The sequence below is a fragment of the Lagopus muta genome, chromosome 2, assembly GCF_023343835.1.
Source record: "Lagopus muta isolate bLagMut1 chromosome 2, bLagMut1 primary, whole genome shotgun sequence".
In the NCBI taxonomy this organism is placed as follows: domain Eukaryota; kingdom Metazoa; phylum Chordata; class Aves; order Galliformes; family Phasianidae; genus Lagopus; species Lagopus muta.
This window is the reverse complement of record NC_064434.1, coordinates 15,403,343-15,423,761: the sequence shown is the minus strand read 5'-3', so window position 1 is coordinate 15,423,761 and position 20,419 is coordinate 15,403,343. Positions and strand designations below refer to the sequence as shown.

The window sequence follows — 20,419 nt, the reverse complement described above, 5'->3', positions numbered from 1 at the left end:
CATTGGCAAAGGGAGTTTTGATAGCCTAGTGATCAACTAGAAGCATTCATGAGATTTGTTCTCTGCCAAGTTTTACAAGCCATTGAATACACCTTTTTATTTGTCTACATCCATACATGGTACAGTTATTACTGTAATAGGTGAGAACTTGACACATTTATCAGCACAACATTGCCCTGAGACAAATATCAACAAATCCATCCCACTGGTAGCAATTTTAAACACACATCAGCTGAGTTTTAGACCCACTCAAGACTTCAGGTGATTTAGATGAGATTTAAAACAAAATTCAATGTTCTAATTTTCCACTCATCTACTGCTTAGCTTTGTCACTATCTAAATTCTTTCAAGTGTTTAAAGGTACCCAAATTTCCTCAGATATTCTCCTTTTAGGCATACATAGAAACAGTGCAGTCTTTACAATTTGAAGAAGCTGTAGCTCTTCAGTCAAAGAAGTTCAACCTTCAGCATTATCCACCACTAAGCATCCTTCATTTATCTCATTCACAGAATCACAGAATCACAGAATCACAGAATTGTAGGGGTTGGAAGGGACCTCCAGAGATCATCGAGTCCAACTCCCTGCCAAAGCAGGTTCCCTACAGCAGGTCGCACAGGTAGGCATCCAGGCAGGTCTCGAACATCTCCAGAGAAGGAGACTCCACCACCTCCCTGGGCAGCCTGTTCCAGTGCTCCGTCACCTCACTGTAAAGAAGTTCTTGCGCAAGTTTGTGCGGAACTTCCTATGCTGCAGTTTCCAGCCGTTTCCCCTTGTCCTGTCTGCACTCACCACTGAAAAGAGTCCGGCCTCGCCATTCTGCCCCCCACACCTTAGATATTTATAGACCTGGATCAGGTCCCCTCTCAGTCTCCTTTTCTCAAGGCTGAACAGACCCAGTTCACTCAGCCTTTCTTCATAGGGGAGATGCTCCAGGCCCTTCACCATCTTTGTGGCCCTCCGCTGGACTCTTTCCAAGAGATCCCTGTCTTTTTTGTACTGGGGAGCCCAGAACTGGACGTAGTACTCCAGATGAGGTCTTACCAGGGCAGAGTAGAGGGGGAGGATCACCTCCTTTGACCTGCTGGCCACGCTCTTTTTAATGCACCCCAGTAAGCCATTGGCCTTTTTGGCCACAAGGGCACACTGCTGGCTCATGGCCAGCCTGTCATCCACCAGGACACCCAGGTCCCTTTCCGCAGAGCTCCTCTCCAGCAGCTCATCCCCCAAATTCGTGGCAGCATTCTTGCTAATATTTTACTTCAAATACCTTTCAGATCAAGTACAGCAGGAATGTACAGTTCTACAGTAGAAGAACAGAGCTGAAGATCTCCCACTTCTCACATTTGAGTTACTCAGGCTCTGTGGGCAAACATACCTGTGAGTTTCTTTCACAGAGAGGAACAATTTCAACAGGAACATGTGAAATGTCCTTACTTCAAAATAGCCTGTATCTGGAGAAGGAGAACAGTTCTAAAGAGATGGCAGAGGAACAAAGAAACAAAAATAAAAGCGAGGACAAAAATAAAAAATAAAAATAAATGCAAGATTATGAATTGTCATAGGATTCATACATTTCCCGTATCTTCATATATAAAATATGCAATTCCTACAAATTGTGTATTTAAGAAACGTCCTTGGCAATAAGTGGTTTTCACTGCTTCTCCCTACCACAAATGGCTGTTCTATGTACTCTGCCCCTTCACAAAGAACCATCAAATTATCCTTCCAAACAAGCAAGTACTTATTTTTAATCACACTGTGAGTTTTGTGCAGGCCAGAAATTTGGTACAAGTCCTGAATGTGAAACTGTGGTAAAACAAATGAGAGAATTTCAAATGGCAAAGGGAGAAAAGTACTGCATCCTGTATCATCTACATCGACTCATCTGTGCTCTTCACCATTTCTACAGTTTTTCATTCCATCCTTGCACTGTGTTCCCACTCCATGCACACACAGAGGCCAAAAATAAAGATGCATCCAATCTTCAGGCAGGAAAAACTTAAATAAACACACAAAAGAAGTATAAAACCAATGATAGAACACTAAGAACTAAAGAACAGTCAATGCGCTGCACTCATTTCCACTTGTTTCTTATGACAGAAAAATTTCAAACAGCCTGGGAAGTTTAGTAAGATATACTGAAAGTGTATAGAGAAGGAAGAAGTAAGGTCCAGTCAAAGCTTTGCAACCAAACTGCCTTTGTAGCCACTGAAGGCAGATACACTCCTCAGGGGAAGTGATTTTGGTGGTAATTTGTGATACCTGCACTTCCCTAGAATACAATCAACATTTTACTCATGACTATTGAATTTCACTCTTACTATCTCCTTCACTGATCTGAAGCTCTTTGAGTGATGTAGGAATCTCAAATTCTGGGGCTGTCTGTAATGCACTCAAGGAATAAATAGTCTCGAAATTAATGGAAAAAGAGCCCCAAAATTTTGCACATTTTCTTTCTACTAACCGCTGACTTCTTCAAGCCATCAAGTATGGGAAGAACTCAAAGGATATGCTTACTACTACAGAATATTAAAAGCAGAAAGAAAATGCAGGAAAATCCCACCCTTGAGGTAATCCCTAATTTGACCAAAAAAAAAAAAAAAAAAATCTTTTGCTTTTACTTTCAGTACAAGCAGATCAGAACCCTCTGGTAAACCATGTGTTTTGCGGATTAAATCTTCACTCTTCCAAGGTCGCAGAGCAAAATGGAATAATAGTCTTCCCCTACAAATTTCAGATTTACCATTTAATTAATTGACTTTGGCAGTTGGCACACAACCTTTAAAAAAAAAAAAAAACATTCTGAAATGTCAGCCTTGAAGGGGGAAAAAAAAAATCATTTGATGAATTTAATCTAAGTGCCAACCAAAGCACAAATGTTCCCTGTGGACCCGTTACAACACTGGAGTTCACAACTGATTGCTTGGGAATGAGCAAACTAATGCAGCAAAATATTTACTAGCTAAGTAGATGTAGTTTAATATATACACTCTACTCGCCAGATATTTACACCTGTATCCTATAAAACACTGAAATCTTCAGACTTGTTAAATTAATTAATTTAATTAAGGTAAATAAATAGAAATCCAGGTTGCTGTTTTCCCAAATAAGAAGTTTCACAGGCTGAGAGTGTTCATTTATGATTTTGATTTTTTCTTGTTGTTTTGTTTTTTTTTACAAATGTGAGAAACCACAAAAAGTTGTCCTCCTGCTTCCTGCATATACATGTCGTGCAAATTATATATAGTCTACTGGATAGTCTTCAGCAGTGAACTTCAGGTACCATCTGTACATATTTCTGGCACTATTTATTTGCAATTAACCAGGGCCTTATGTTTTATCCCCTGCAACTTAAAGTCTTAAATGCTGGAGGAGGTAATTTTAGCAGAAGGGAATACTGAAGCCAGCATCAGGCTTTCTAATGAGCAAAACCTATCCTGTTACTCCCTATTTAAACCATTGCGACTGAGAAAGATTGCTTTTCCTAGGTAAAAAAGAAAAAAAAGGTCTTGGCAGAAAAGAAAAAAAAAGTTTTAATAGCACCTGCAAGTGCAGATTAAATCATTTGTAACGATTCATTAAACTTGATGTCTCAGATACTGCACCAGTGAAAACAAGCTCCACTGATTTCACCAGAACACGAGGACTTAACTAAGAGGCAATGGTAATTTACCCCAGGTGACCCAAGGTGTCCGGTCGTATAATAACCCTTTCATACCTTGGAGCTTCTCCTCAGGTCAGTGTTGAAATAGAAGAACCTGTAATAAAGCAGATACTGATGTGAAGTACCAGAACCTTTACTGATGCTGGAGACTGCTTCTCCTTCTCTTTACCCCACCACACTCATCCCACCTCACCCACAAACGGGTAAAACAGAAACTGCACATCCTGAAACTTGCAGATGCACTCTTCTATCTGCAGAGACATCCAGCTTAGGGAGAACAATTAAGAGAAATGCTGCAGGTTCAGAAAAATCCCACTATTCACAAAATCACATGAGCTATCTATGTGTGGGTTCCCGTATGAGTAGTAGTAGTCTAAAGATACAGCAAGTGAGGTAGAGCTATGAGCCACATGGACATTACCAATGAAGGAACAGGCAGAAAAAATGCAGACTGCAACATCTATCAGCTAAATTGCTGCTCTGCTTCTAAAATATGGGACTAAATCGGGCAGGCAGCGAACAGATTGTGACAACTTGGTGTACCTCAATTCTTCATAGCTCTACTTTCAGTACCGCTATTTCAATGTCCTAAATGCTGAGTGATGGATGCTTTAGCACCCTTCCCAGAAACACCCACTTGTGATGGTAAGATTGGTGGAAATGACTCGTGATGATGAAAATATAAACATTTCATCCCAGCCATTGGTCACATTCTCCTAAGTTGAGTGAAATTCTCTGAAAGTCACTAGTATACAGGCACCTCTGTGTGTGAGCATGTGTAAAGTGAGTGAGGGTGTGGGTGGGGAAAATATGTGTGGTGCAGAACGAATAAAACAGAAAACCCCAACTCTCTCTCTTTTCATGCGCAAGGAAAGTCAGTCTATTCATGTCGGTGCGAGCACTTCTGAAACAAACAAACAGGAAAAGAGGGAAAAAATGTTTCTCTCCAGTTTTGATACCATCCCTGAAAGCTGGTGAAGAATTATGTACCAGCACAATAAGAAGGAACTGATGAGTTGTACAACAAGGAGAACATGAACGAACATTAATAGAAAACAGTGAGTGAAGAAGTGATGAGGATTAATGAAATGTGAAAGCCTGGTTAAATTAAATCAGTGCAGCACAGAAGAATGTAACCAAACCACAAAATACGGGTCTCATCATTTCATGGAAATACATTTTACCATCTTCTGGCACAAATTTACCAGAACTGAGAGAGAGACCCAGAAGCTCTGAATTCTCTTCCTTCTTCTTAGGCTCAGTAGCACCAAAGGGCACAGTGTGCGAGGTGTGACAAGGAAGCAGTGGCACTGCTCTGAACATCTCCCACCACAGACACAGAAACTGCTGCCAGCTGCCACACACATTTATGTGTACACTCCACATATTGTATTGATTACAAACAAGAATAACTGAATGTATCTTCCAGTTCCTGAAATAACACAGGAGCAGTTTTGCTGGGTCAGACTGAGCGTTCTTACAGTTTTTTCTCTCTTTCCCTGCAATGGATTTAGAGAATTGTAAAAGAAAAAATACTCATTGTGTCCAATTGCATCACTTATGTTGTCATGATTTGTTTTCTGATATATTTATTCCACCAACCTGTATAGTTAATTTCTGTGCATCTTTAAACCTTTTTTTTTTTTTTTTTTTTTTTTTTTTTTTGCATTCATGTGTTTACGAGTTGCTCAGCCCAGCTACACACTTGGTTTCAAACCCGACATATAACCTTTTGAGTTGGAAGGAACCTTTTAATGTCATGCATCAGCTCCCCTGCAAGGAACAAGGGACATCTAGAATTAGTTACAATTGATGTCTACTAGTTCCACTGCTGCAAGAAGGGTTGAATTACCTTTCTCTACTCCCCTTCCCAGTGCCTTTCATTATCTCAGGGACTTCCATCAATTTATCCTTTCTGCCTGTTCCATACATTTGACTATCTTTCTTGCCCTCACCTGTACAGAACTCTGGGCTGAAGTTTTTAGAGAGCCCAAAAATCTTTTACTCTGGGAGGTAAGAGCCAATCCAACAGGCATTACTAAATATCTAAAGTTAGCATCACTTTATGCTTATTATTACTGAAACATACTTGCCATATTATAACACAATCAGTATCATCGTATCCCTTTACAACTCTTTACAGCGTGTACTTTTCCTAATAGCTTTGTATTATTTGTTACTTCAATATTTCCTCTGCCAGATATTTTTCTTACAGGTCCTTGCATACATCTTTTGGAGACTTCACTAATAAGCTATGACTGGAAAAGCTGACCTTTTATTCCTATTCTTTTAATTAGCTCTTATGGAGGAGCAGCAAAAGAAGAGAATAGGATACATGAAATATTGGAGATCAGTCTGTGCTGATGAAGCGCTCTTTGTCTCAATACATAAAATACATGAAACAAACTGGCAAATCTGCACTTTCCCTTATTTGCACTTCTTATGGTGCCTGAGATTGTAAGGTTCACAAAGTAGTTTCTTCCTCAAACACCCAGCATTTCAAAACTAAGGAACTCTGATCCAGCAAACAAGAGTATGAAAAGGAAAAGGTAAGAGGGAAAAAGGAAGAGGGAAAACCACTCTTTTGATTGCCTTATTTCCTTCCTCATGAGCATGCCTCACTGGCTAGATATCAGTATGCACCATGGTCTCACTCCACGATGGAGTTTCTAACTTCAGCTCCGGCTTTCGTCTTCAAAAATACCTGCAGAACATATGCAGAAAACATCTATTCTCCATTCTTGTAATCTCCTTTTTTTGGAGACGCATAATGTTTGAGTTCAGAAGAAAGATAATATCTGGGGTCCATATGCTACTGAAAGCAGTTTAACTCATAATTTAAATCTACATTTTTAGAAATGCTTACTTCTTTCCAATTTCCCCTCTATAGAAAATGCCAGTGTACCCATCTGAAGGGCACGGGCACTTCCCAGTCCATTCCCATTTTTGGCTACTGATCATTATTAATTGATTTTGTAAATGGACAGAACCCTTTAGGGGCATTACATGATCAGTAAGCTGCATTGAAAAGCCATAACATGATACCATGAAGTATGAGGACTGCTCTGAAATTAATGCCTCCTATTTTATAATATTGGCCCACAAAGTCAGAAGCAGATGTTGATGGTATGGCAGTAGAGATTGAACCTTTCCACCAATAATCCGTTCTGTTTTGTTGCTGTTTGACAGATGGAGCAGAGGGGCTGTCTGACAAAACGGAGCGACATGGAAAGGCATATGAAGCAAAGGTGTGGAACTGAACTCTTTCATGTGGAAGAAATGGAACCCATTGACATTCGTTGATGTTTGTTGAACATTTACAGAGACCAAACAGTGGATGTGAGTGCTGTGAGGTGGTAGATGATTCTATTCCTCTTCTCACAAAAATAACCTACCACATTCATGAAGATAATGATCTTTTCTAATCCTGTAGGTCATTCCCTACATAGGCTCCTGGTCCCTCCCCGTGACAGGACCAGTGGAACCGGTGGTGCTGCTTCAGTGGAACCAGTCATGCTACCTCTTTTCATGTCTTTCTTAGTCCTTAAGAGAGGCCTAGTTGGCAATGAAGCTGCTGACCAGAAGTTATCTGGAATGAGGTGAGATAAAAATATGAGAGAGAAAAAATTTGTGACTGCTGCCTTCTCTATACCTTACTTTTCATTTTGTAGTGAAACATTGAGGTAGCACTGGTGTTGCTTTTTTTCCTTTTATTTTTTAAGACTTTTTTTTTTATATTGCCAACTTTCCAAGACTCTTCTTTTTAGAGGGATATTTCTTTCCTTCCACATTTGCATGTCTTATGCCTGAAACCAAAAAGAGGAAAGGAAACCTGGTCTTTTGTCCTGTTTTGTACGTTTGCGTGTGTATTTAAGATTTTTCCTTTTCTGATTAGAAGCATACATAATAGCAGCCCAGCAGAATTTATATTTTCTTAGGCTTTTTTTGATTTATCTTCATAGTTAAAATGGATATTCAGGCCTGGTATAAGCTTATTTCTTTAGTCATCCACTTCCAAAGTATATGTTTGTAATAATCTGTGAAGAGACATTATGGCAGTTTCCCTACTATTACTCAATAGTTTTTTACCCCATTGTCAAGGACTAGTAGTAATCCCTAGGAGCAAGGAAGTCCAGAAGCTATACCTAACATTACCCAAAATGCATGGCAAAGTAAGTCCAGTCTGGACGTCACTTTCCATCACATCTCTATCATTGCTAGCTCATTCACATTTGTCTTGCTAACCACATGAGCAAATTCATGAGAAAACCTAATCAGAAAGCATAACATGGCACTGGCAAATGTCTGAATGAGATAGGTGATCCTCCTTCAAGTCTGGCATGCATGAGATTTATTCATGAATAAAGCTTTATGTCTGTACACTGCACTGCCATCGCAGCACCCATATATAACTTTAAGACAATTCTGCCAGATACGGATGGTCAGCGAATGTAGAGAAAGGCTGTGGGTCGGTGTGGGTCCCATGGTCAAAGGAGACTCTTGTGAAATCCTCTGTTTTAGAGGAATGCCACTTCCTTTCCACACGCAAAATGGAAAGAATAGTCTCTAAATAGTTTGAAGAGTCTTTCATAAATCTCATTTATACTGGCCTGGTATTGCTTAATTAAATAGTCCCTGTTATAAAGCACTCTTTCAACAGCAATAGCAGTGCTTGGCATAGCAAACACTTAGGCCTAGCTGCTTCATGGGCATAACTGCCATATGATAATATCGTTTATCTGTAAAATAAAGATAAACCTTGAAAATAAATAGCAATGCTTCTTCTTCACAGTTATGCTTAATGAAGAATACTTTTCATGTGGTGATTTAATTTCAGTTGGACTAGTTTAATAAGTAAGGTCAAGACCTTGTAAGAACTACAGAGACCAATGTTGTTGTTCTACACAAATTAGAGTTCCACAGCATTACCCTTGAATTAGTGTGGCAGGCTGATAAATGCACGAGATGTGGTTTTAGGACATAACACTGAAAACTGTGTTCCTGTGATTGTATAGCTAATATAATATTTTGATTTGAAAACTTGACTATGTGAATTGGAAGTCATAAGGTACCAAGCTTTCTTCCTTTCTCTGCTAGTAATGCATTTTGTGGTCTTGAGGACCATCTGCCTTTATAAGACAATTGTACCTGTCCCATAGAGATGCTATGAGCATCACTATGAACACATAAAGCCCCATAGCTCACAGAAACATGTATTATGAAGTATAATTATGTACTTATTGGAAAAGTCCCTGATTGTCTCGTAGAGACAACTGTCACACAGCACTTACTATACATAGGGAGTGACATACAATGATGAAGCAGTTAAAACTGAAAACGATATTCGTGCTTCAAGACAGAGCATTTGCATTTTTGGAGAATGGTCTTGTTTCTTTTTATAGATTGGCTTAAGAAGCTTTCAGAAAGGCTAAAAATACTGTTTTATATTAACTAGCTTTCCCTTTCTTCGAGCTAAGCGCACTGAGGTGTGGAATGGTTTTGTTGAGCTCGTGAATACTGAACTAGAGCTACAAAAGTACAAATACTAGTATATTATATGAACCCATTTTACATAGTGGTAGGAACCATGCATTACTAAGGAATCAATATCTTTTGAATTTAAGACCTTTACAATCATATAGATTGCCTTCAGACACAATATATACCATAGAATTTCACCCAAGGACTTCTACATCAACACTTTAATTTCCGGTCAAGCTAGAGCAGTTTTTTTACAAAGATATGTTTTAAAATTCTCAAAGGACTGAAACTCCACAGTACCCTAAAAAACCTGTCTTAGCTGCTACAGTCTCATACATCTTGCACCTTGTGTGAACATCTTCAGATTAAGCTTTCAATCACTGGATCTTGCTATGGCTTTGTCTGCTAAATTAGACATTCCCCATGGACTGGAAAACTGTTTCTCAACTTGGGTCTTAGAATCCATGATCAAGTCACCTTTTAACCTTCTCTCAGATAATCTAAGTACATTGAGCTTCTTTAATCTTTCAATGTCAGGCAGGATTTTCAGACTTTCAATTGTTCTCGCTGTTCTTTTCTGTAACCTTTCAAGTTTGCCTTAATTCTCCAGGAGTAAGGAGATTCAGCAAAAGGCTTATGGGATTCTGGGATAGAAATCCCTGGGAAAAAATCTCTAGTATCAGTGGCTACTGGTTTTTCACATGACTTTAGATAAGCCAGGTTGGCAAGTTGCTCTTAGAACAGGAATCAAAGAATTTACAGTATCCAGTGACTGAAGGTAACAACAAGGCAAAGATCAGAGCCTCTAGGACTTAAGACTTGATGGGAGAAACTGTATTTTAGCATGTTGAGCTTTCTTCCAATCTGAGTTAGAATCAAAAAATGTTTTTAAAGCTCAGAATCCTCTAAGAAATTTAAGCAGCTTTCTTCACACAATTTTATTAATAATTTTACCAGTTTTTCATTCCTTATTCACTGCGTCCCATAAAAGCATTTACAAGATCTGTGATTTGGAAACTGTCTTTAAATTTTAATGATTGTTTTGCTAGATCAAGTAGAAAACAATGTTTCTATTACAATCAAATGCTATCAGATGGACTAAAATGATAGAGCAATTAATGGTTGGGAATGTTTACATTCATTGATAATTACATAGCATGGTTATTAAACATTCTGAATATTTGAAATGCACCACTTAACCCAAAAACACCTTGGTTGAAAATATAATAGTGTTATATTTTATTTACAGAAGTGTGGTGTAGTCAAAATTGCAGAGTTACATCAACTCTTGCCCCTTCCCAATAATTCTTACTTCCCAACAGATAAAATAAGCACATGGTCATTAATAGGTGAAAAAAAGTTGAGTGAATAACTGGAAGGATTAATGTTATTATTCTCATTCTCTGCTGCTCTAATCTGTAAACTGTTTTCTAGGCTAGTTTATCCTTGCCCTAAAGCTTATATACTTGTTACTGGAATGTGCATATAAAATGCTTCTAAAAGAGAACAATGCATTGGTGCAAATCAGGTCACGTGATGCTCTCTAAATGGGACTGAGTTTCTCTTCTTTCCTCTTCTCACTCCTCTCACCAGAGCCCACCTGTTTACACCCAACTCACCAGCAAAGAGGTGTGACATCAGTGTCCCTAGGGTTAGTGAACACTAACCCTATGTCCTCCATTGGGAGTAAAGAGTCAGACAACTTATAAAGACAGTCATCAGGTACCAATCTTCCTGCCCACATTCTCCTTTCCTTAATGACATATCCTGCTCTCATCACTGAGAACCAAGGCAGGAATTCTCAACCCAAATTATATGTAGTAGTGCATGATGTGTCCACTTTCTCTCAGTGCTCTGTGTAAACCCAAACAGTTCAGTAAGTAATAACGTAATTAATCAATACCATCAGACACTTCTCTAAGGGAATTTTTTTCAGATAATGGTGACATGCAGCTGCACAGTTGTTCTCTAAAGAAACAGTAAGTGGTGATATGTCCATTGCACCAGTGACTGACCTGAGCAGAAAGGGCTACATCTGGGGTAACAAATGCTGGCTTTAAAAAACAGCCATATGCATATTGCTGAAATACTCATTCTTAAAACTGCATGCCTAGCCATGTAGTTTTATTGGCATCCTACATGCCTAGGGTAGTACCATCAAGGTCCTCCTGCAGGGAAAGCTGCTATAGGGTACCAACCAAGGTCAACCTGTGCTCAGAGAGCAAAGCCCATGAGGCTCCTGGGGAGCAAAGCACAACTTATAAGTGCAACTCTAATTCCAGACTGAAACTCTATCAGCCTTTCTGCTTCTTATGTGCCAGAGACCAAGATAAAGGACAGGAAATAAAAACTTCCATTCCCTTTGTTTTTAATGTATTTCTGTTTATCACTTCATTGTATCATTTTGTGAGGCAGCTTCAAAGCTTTGTAGGCAGGCTGAATATTAACCATTCCACCACGATCCACTCAGTTACTCCTGGCACAGGTTAATCCCTGTATCATAGGCTGCCACCAGTTTGCTAAGCAGCTTAAAAGGACATGTTATAACTTTGACAATGACCCGCTAATGGTTTTACATTTCTCAGAAGTATTATGAGCTATCTTTGTCATTTTTATCTTCTAATGAGATCAATAAATTTAGGAAGCAGACATAGATGGAGCAAACTGCAATGCCACAGCCAAGGACATGGCATGTATAACTGCTATACTATAAATAATAATGCAGAAAGCATAATCAAACCTTGACTTTTACAGAGGAAAATCGAGTTGCAAGTGCCTCAGCCAGCATTTAAAAAAATCTCCTCATTTGTTAGGAAAACCACGTAACCTCTGATTTCTTCTTTCATATCACACCATGCCAATCTCTTAATGAAAAGCTTCACACTGAGAAACATGTTTCACTCAACGATTTTTTTCTTTTCCAGTGGGAAATAACAGTTTTTGATGTTTTAACCCACCCCCGCAGTCTTTGGTGCCTCTACACGAAATAAGCATGTTGGGTTAAAAGTTTTGCATAGCAGCACTTTTCCTGTTTCTTGAACACGTATCGCTGTCTCTGCCTTCACTCTTCTAACAGCTACGAGAAGTCCTAGGCTTAAAAGAAAAAACAAACCATAGAGATCTCAGGTGGCTTCTAGAGCAGGGACTACAGCTGTGGCTGTAGGGTGATGTGGCAGGGAATGGCTCCTCTGACCCACACACTTCTGCTATGTCACACCATGCCCAGCTTGGGGCAAGACCCTGGGCCACCTCCGGAGAAGCTCCTTGGCCTGCCAATCCCCTGGGAAGTGCACAGTCCCAGTGGTCTGCAGAGGGAATGATACAGTATTTGCAAACAGGATTGATGCATCCAATGCCAGAGAGGCCTGGGAAACGAGTCCACTTGCCCTTCTCAGACATCTAAATTATACTCCTGTGGTTATCCTCTCCAGCACCCCCCTTGTCCAAATAAGCCTGAAAGAAATTGAACATTCAGTGGGCCCGAAACCCACATTTTATTTTACTGGTTCTTGTTCAACATAGTTAATTGAAAGCCTGACATCAAGCAGTGGCACCTACAGTTATTTCTCCAGCTCAGTAACTGTTGGCACGAGGTGTTTTGTGGCAAAGCAGAAGACATGCTTCTGGAAGCTTACATCTTCCCAGGCAAAGAATTATCAAAACAAGCTTAATTCAGCTAATTACGTAAGTGGTCCTCATTTCTGCAGCATGTAAGCATTCACGGTGCAGTGGTTGTAAAGGAGAGAAAGGAGCGCTCCATCTCATAGTGTGCTGCAGCACATCTTGGTCAGAGCGCAGGATGGTTCAGCCCGCAAAACTCAGCCTGAAAAATACCTTGTAGCAAATGACTCCCCATCCTACCTGCCTGTTCTGTAAAGAAGTATTCCCTTCACCAGGGCTTGGAACTGTGTGGTAGTCAGATTCAAAATTCTGACTATAAAGCTTGATGGATTTATGCCTTGTAAAATAAAGATATCTTTAAAGAACAGCCCCATGACAATATTTAGGAGGTATTATAGCAGAACATAGGTACTATTCTTCATTCTCAAGCAGAAAGCAAACTGTGCTGCTGGCTTACAGAGCCTTCCTTTGGAACACTACTTAAACAGCAATAGCATTAAATGTAGAAAGATTCATACTAACTGTACATGCGTCTATAAACAAAGGCAGGGCTAGCTGCTAATCCAAGTACCCCAGGAACGTATGGTTTGGCTTGGCAAAGATTTTCTACAGCAAAATAGAACGGTTTGGATTTTGCTTTTCTGTTTTTAGCAAACGATCACAGACGATGAAAATTAAGGCAATTGAGCACCTTTGAAATGCCAGCAGTTCCTGCCTCAGTGCATTGCATTGTTGTGATGACAGGAATGAGCCCCAGGAAGGCTTTCAGTGGCACTGCAGCCGTGCTGCTCTAAGTGCTTACTGCTGACATTGGTGCAGATGAGCCCAAGCTATATGTGAGCAGAAAATCAATTACAGAAACTAAAAAATGGGGAAGGGAGAAAAACAAGTCTCCAGTTATCAAAAGATCTTTCAAACTATTGTGCACTCACAAACCAAGAACATGGTGGTTTTTTTCCCAGATTTGAAAAATTCTGCTTTTGATTTGGATGACAGAACCGGATCATAAGTGTGCATGTTGCCCAGTGAGGAGGATGTGAGTCACAGCGCTGGTCTGTGCCCAAGAAAAGCACAAGTTCAGTGTTTGCATTACCCCTCAAGCACACGTGAACAGGACGAATGCAAAGATGCATTTGCATAATTTAATCTAGGCTTTATTTCTCCCGCAGTATCTGCATTCTGCTGTTCACCTGCTCCAAAATGAAGTCAATAAGGACTCCAAAATAGACATACTAGGCCCAGCTCTGCCCCCTTCCTTAGCAGATGCAGCAGCAAAATAGCTTTGGTGTAAATAGAAACAGGGCAAATTGCATTGTTTGTTGGGAAATTCGTCTTGCTGTATTCCAGATACCATGTAAAACCACCTCGCTGGCCTTCTGTGGAGGCTTTGCCTCTTTTTTTTTAATTATTTTTAATTGTTATTTTTTAAACTTACCAACATAGAACAGCTCTTTCCAATCTTTTATTCACTGTCAGGTGTTGTGTCATGGACGGAAACCATACAAGATGTCTCCAGAGTGATCAGGACATAAATCATAGAATGGCTTGGATAGGAAGGGACCCTAAAGGCCACTTAGCTCCAATCACCCGCTGTGGGCTGCCCAGAGCCCCATCCAACCCAGCCTTGAATGCTTCCAGGGATGGGACACCCACAACTCCGGGCAGCCTGTGCCATGGCCTCACTATCCTCTGAGTAAAAGATTACCTCTTAATACCTAAGTTTCCCCTCTTTTAGTTTAAAATCATTGATGACTGTTAACTGAGTCTGGAAAATAAGTTCAGGCTTACAGCAGCTATAGCTCACTCATCTAATTTTTATCATGTCCTCCGTCTACTGGTTTATTCTCCCATTTCCATAGATATGGCTGCAGGGGGTTCAGCTCTTCCTGTAAAGTCACTGTTTTTAGCCACAGTTTCACTAACTTTTGACATAATCTGTACATCCAGCTTCCATTTTCCCTGTAACTATCTCTTTTTTTGAGACGCGTCCCTCTCTACAAACACAGTTGCAAATGTTAAATCTTACATGGCAGCTTGGAATCTAACGTAATTTAACCCATGCCCAATCTCTCAACACTGAAAAATACCAACAAAAAACAGCTAATTTTCATACAGATTAGTAGGTCAATGGAAGAAAAACACTAAAACTTGTTTTGATCTCCTCCTGTCTCCAAATCCCAGCCTGTTTGGCTCTAAAATTTGCAGACAATTTTAAATCCTGAGGTGACAGAGAATCACCAAGCTGATGCTATGACGCTTCCAAGAGCTGAGTGTAACTACACCTACTTTTGATATAACAGTCTGGAAGAGTAGGAAGAGCTGGGGGAGGCAGAACCTCTGGATATTTCTATGCCAAAACAGATTCAGCAAAATGATATCAAGGAGACAGAAAAAAGATTTTACAGCTATTGCCTTCAGCTGCATTTCACCTTGTTCCCAATATTTCATCTCAAAATATTTATCTAATTTCTAATAAGAATGCTGTGCTTGTTAAACGCATGCATTTTAATCAATTATTTGCTGGTAAAGCTATGGCATGATAAAGGCCAGAAAGCACAGTAGAGAGGTAATGAATTCATACTGTTGGAGCGTGCTTTGTACATGGAACTTCATGGCTTTAGAATGTTTAATATTTCAACGCAAAGATTAGGGTTTATATTTTACAAATTCTTCAAATCTTACACTTGTGCTTTGTAACTTTACTAATAAGAAGCTAAATAGAAAGGCGCAATATTATAATGGATGAAAATCTGTTATCCACTGAGGCCCTTGACCTTAATGCATACACTGAGCTACCTAGATGTGTTAAGGAAGGTCTACTTTTGAAAACAATACTTCAGTGCAAGATCACCTATTCGAGAATATAAAACATGCCTCCTTATACACATGGAGTATCAATGACACTGATGAATGACTATTAGCACTTCAATGATGAAATGAGGAGACAAGAGTGAACACCACCTGGTACTGTAAATAAGCATGCTTTAGAGAGAAAAGGCATAATTTTCTATCTAAGGTCTAACCATGACCTCAGTCCTGACCCGAAGAGACCACTTTCCCTAGTGATTAGATCAGAGATAATCCCACTATGGCATGCACCCAGGTGTGTCAAACTGAGCTGAAGAGCTTTTGTGACTAACATTGGGTTTTTAATATTCAAAAGCAGGACCAGGAATATCTTGCAAACTGAGCTCAATTTGCACGGTGAGAACCGATTCTTTTTCACACTGTAAGCTGACTACATCCAAATTTCAGACAGCATATTTTAATACCTTACCAAATGTTCCAAAATTGCTGACTTTTCAATAAATACAGTCACTTGTACAACTACTTTGTGATCTTCCAAGTTCTGCCAATACAATTTATATGATGCATTATGAGTCCACAGCATCAGCACACTATTAGGCTGATAGACACAAATCTTATTGATACAGGTACTCCAGTGGTAATTCATGCATCCAAGTTTAACACTCAGAACCAAAAACCATGCTCACAAGGCAAGTATTGCTGTTGCCTAAGCCTGCTGCAAATAAAAGTATGTTTCATTTCTTGATGCAGATATCCATCCCTGCAAATTCATCTATACAAATTTTATCTCCCAGCCTTCAAACATTTATTTTTCTTTTCTACTTTGCACACATCACTAACTCCCGATCTCCAGCAATATATCTTAGCACCTGAAACATTTATCCTTAAAGCTTCAAGTGGTGATCTCTGACCCATATGTTACAGCTGAGTGGACAGAGTGACCTACTGCAGTCATTCAGGACTCTGCTCTTAACCAAAAAAGAGAAGTGCCTCTCAGATGGACAATGCATGGCCATGAATCAGCTGGTCTGCAGCAACACATACAAGGGCTGAAACTCAGGGGACTCACATGCCTACATGCTGCTAAAATCACAAGTGAGTAGGACCCTAGTAACATACTGCAATACCATGACCGCACAGCTGAGCCCACGGACTGGTGATCTGATCAGTAAATGGTGCTTCCACACATCAACTACAGGGCTGTAGACCTCCTTTCCGCCTCACACAGAGCCTGGTGCTAGCATACATTTTCCCTAATCTTTGATGTTTATTAGCATTTCTTTGGTAAGTTGGTTCCACATGTAAATATCTGGTTGCTGTAGTGGGGTTTTCTACATACCTATTCTACCAAACCATTTAAAAATAGCAAACGATCTTGTGAGAGTTTCACTTGTGCAACAGCAAGCAGTTTCAGCATGCTAAGCAGTTTCACTTGATTCAGCACCATTAATATTTTGGTTCAGCAGAAACTGTTTCCAATACACAGTCGCCAGTCACACGGTTTTATTTTATATAGATCACTCCAAAAGCAACACCTCCTATTTATTTCCATGGAAATGACAATAGCTTCAAAGAGCCATATAATACTTTTGATGGAGAAAATTCTCAGACAAAACCCTATTTTTCAGCATAGTCACCACCATTAGCTATGCATTTTCACCAGCGATGAACAAGAGCCTGGATGCTGTGCTTGTAACAATCTGTACCAGCAGAGGTGACCCACTGTCACAGTCATCACTGCTGAAAAGCACCACCCACCACCTCACTGTGCTCACATCCACTCTTTGGTCTCCATAAACATTCAGCAAGCATCAGTGAATGTCAATGGGTGCCACTTTTTCCACATGGAGGAATTTAGTGGCGCACCTTTGCTACATACTCACTTCCGTGTCAGACGCCATTGTGTCAGAGTGCCCCTCTGCTGCCATCTGTCACACGGCAACAACATGTAATGGAATAATGGTGGGAAGGTTCAGCTTCTACTGCTATACCACCAACATCTATCCCCTGATGCCATGGGCCAACATCACAAAATAGAAGACATTAGTTTTGGAGCAGCCCTCATAAATAGCGACATCTTGATTGCATGAAGTAAATCAATTGCAATGAAGCATCTCCCATCTATCTTTACTTAGGGTTATTTTCAGAGACATGGCCTCACCAAATTCATATAAATTGATATGAATTCATATACACCTTTTTCAAGTACAGCGATTTCCATTAGATCTGCACTAAGTATCAGTTGGTTTTGGTGTCACACTTTGCCAACTCTCAGGAAAGATCAGAAGTAGATAAACAGGCTCATGGTGCGTTTCTGCACAACAATAAAAAGCAGTGAGCAATGACAAGCAAAATTTTAAGGTATATTTATGTTAACTCACATACTGCAATAGTCAGGCACTCACCTTACCATAGTTCTGGCTTGCCAGACACAATGTTTCTTACCATAAATACCAGCTCCCTCCCATTAATGCGGAAGGAGAGCTATATCCAGAAATACATCTATAGTAAATGACTCTGGGAAGGGAGAACTCCTCTCTCCATACCACAGTAGTGGTGCTGACCTTCCCTCTGGCTCTGCATCCTTTGAACCACTCTGAATTGTTTATCAAAATCATAAATGAGGCACAAGTCAATTACCTTTTTAGTGCATAAAGCCCTGAGCGTTGATTACATGAGCAAGAGGAATATTTACTTTTTAATCAGGGTTGACTGTGGGGTGTGGAGGTAAGGCTATTCTGAAGATTAATTAGTTAATATTTGTAGGTTGCTTTGAAGCTACAAGATAACTAAGTATTTTTATAGCACCCAGCTAATAGCCTTAACACTCTCAGCCATACTAATGTCAAGGACTTGAAGAGTGATCACTCTAAGTGACTGCACTGAAAACATGCAAAGAAGGAATTTGTGCATTTAGTCTCAAGCACTATTCCAGCACCAGCAAATACAGCTAGAAAATGGTACACTTGTAAAACACCAGTAGAAGGGGCAGATAGTTGCATAGGTTGCACTTTTACCTCCTTTTGAGTCAGTGTTTGGACTCGGCAAAGATGAGCATTTGACACGTCACAAACATGGCACATTTGTTCTCATGACAGGAAAAGTTCAGGTTGGATATCAGGAAAAACTTCTTTACTGAAAGGGTTGTTAAGCACTGGAATAGGCTTCCCGAGGAGGTGGTTGAGTAACCATACCTGGATGTGTTCAAAAACAGTTTGGATGTGGTGCTCAAGGACGTGATTTAGCAGAGGGTTGTGAGAGTTAGGTTGGACTTGACCATCTTTAAGGTCTTATCCAATTTGGGCAATTCTATGATTCTACAATTCTATGACATTCTGCTTAAGAAAACCATAAGCTTCCATGCTCAAATTGTAGATGAAGTGCTCCAAAAGATTTAGGATCTTGGAAAATTTGGACCTTTCCCCTGTCCAGGTGGCTAAATCCCACAGTGAGATTTAGGTGCAGAAGTATTTTCTAGATGTCAGCATGTCTGACTTGCCCAGGGTCAAGCACAGAGGAGAAAAAAGTTCCAAATCACTGCTCCAATCACCACCTTATTCTTCTTTTCCTAAAATAGACACAGAGCTCTCATGTTCTGCACTAGGACTGCCACCTTTAAACAAAAGTTGCAGAGGTTAGCTCTTTTTAGGCTCACAGTCCCTCACAATCCATATAGAGGATTTAGGGTGATGAGGAGATGTAACAATCTCCTAGGCAAGTAAAAAGTATAAAAGCACAGAGGATGTTCAAACTTTGGGAGCTACTAATTACATCGCTCTTGTGCACTCCACAGCAGCTGGCCAGAGTGCAGCATCAAACCACAGCAGGAAAATGGCTATTCTGTCTGTCACAGTGGTGGTTGGCATTTGCCACTGTGAGGAGATCATGAGACCAGGAAAAACAACAAGGATGGCACACTGATACCATCTGATGTTCTGAAATCTGTCCTCAGGAAAGTTAATAGGCCTCCTGGCATATGGCTTCAGCTGAGACAGTGGGTAAGATAAAACCCAAAGGTCTCCAGATGAAAACATACATGACAAACAAGAAGAAATTTCTGAAGGGGAGAGGATGGAGTGAATCACCACGCATGTAACCAACATTTAAAATCAGATAACAATTGGGAATCTTGTTACCACTAATTATGACAAGGCATAATGTCCCATAAAGGCCCAAAAACATATAAGAGATAAGGGCCTCTGACTGGATATGCTCTGGCTGCATCCAGCACAAATTGCAGACTGGAAAACTGAGCAGGTTCTTACAGGATCAGGTATTATGCAAAGTGTTCAGGATTTGGGTTAATGAATACAGCGTTCTCCCAGATGTCCCATCATTGTTCCAGAGTGGGAGGAAAGCTGGCTGCAGACCAAATCAAATTTTTATATTCTTCTTAGATAGTGCCAGACACTAAGATTTCATCAATATAACATCTGAGGCACAGAGACAACGCATCATGGTTGGATAACCCTTTATTCAATCCATTTTGCTGAAGACAGGACAAATAAACTAAGAATCAGAACATTCAATGAGTCATATCAAAGGTATAAATTGAAAGTCAACACTTGTACTGAATATAATCTAGCTGAAAAAGAATTTATAGTCTGGAATTTCCCATTTAAACATTGCTGCTGCTTCTTGCAGATATACTCCAAATGCTAACTTTAAACACTGCCAGTCCTTTCAAGTTGGTTTTTTTGCTTATTTTATAATATCTTTAGGATGCACATCCTTCTCCAGGGTAATGGAGAGTATAAGAAAAGAAATTAATTGCTAAAAATGCCTGGTTTGCTTAGAAAAATTACACTATTTAGTTTTTACTAAGTAGCTAAAAATCATTTTAA

General features: G+C 39.8%; 1 long non-coding RNA gene across 1 annotated transcript in view; it reads right to left on the bottom strand.

Moving 5' to 3' along the window:
• Nucleotides 1-3,469: 3,469 nt before the first annotated feature.
• Nucleotides 3,470-20,419, bottom strand: part of LOC125689337 (uncharacterized) — a 40,132-nt gene continuing 23,182 nt past the window's right edge. Inside the window, exon 3 of the long non-coding RNA XR_007375209.1 lies at nt 3,470-3,759. This is a non-coding gene — a long non-coding RNA (uncharacterized LOC125689337). The remainder of the gene's footprint in view (nt 3,760-20,419) is intronic.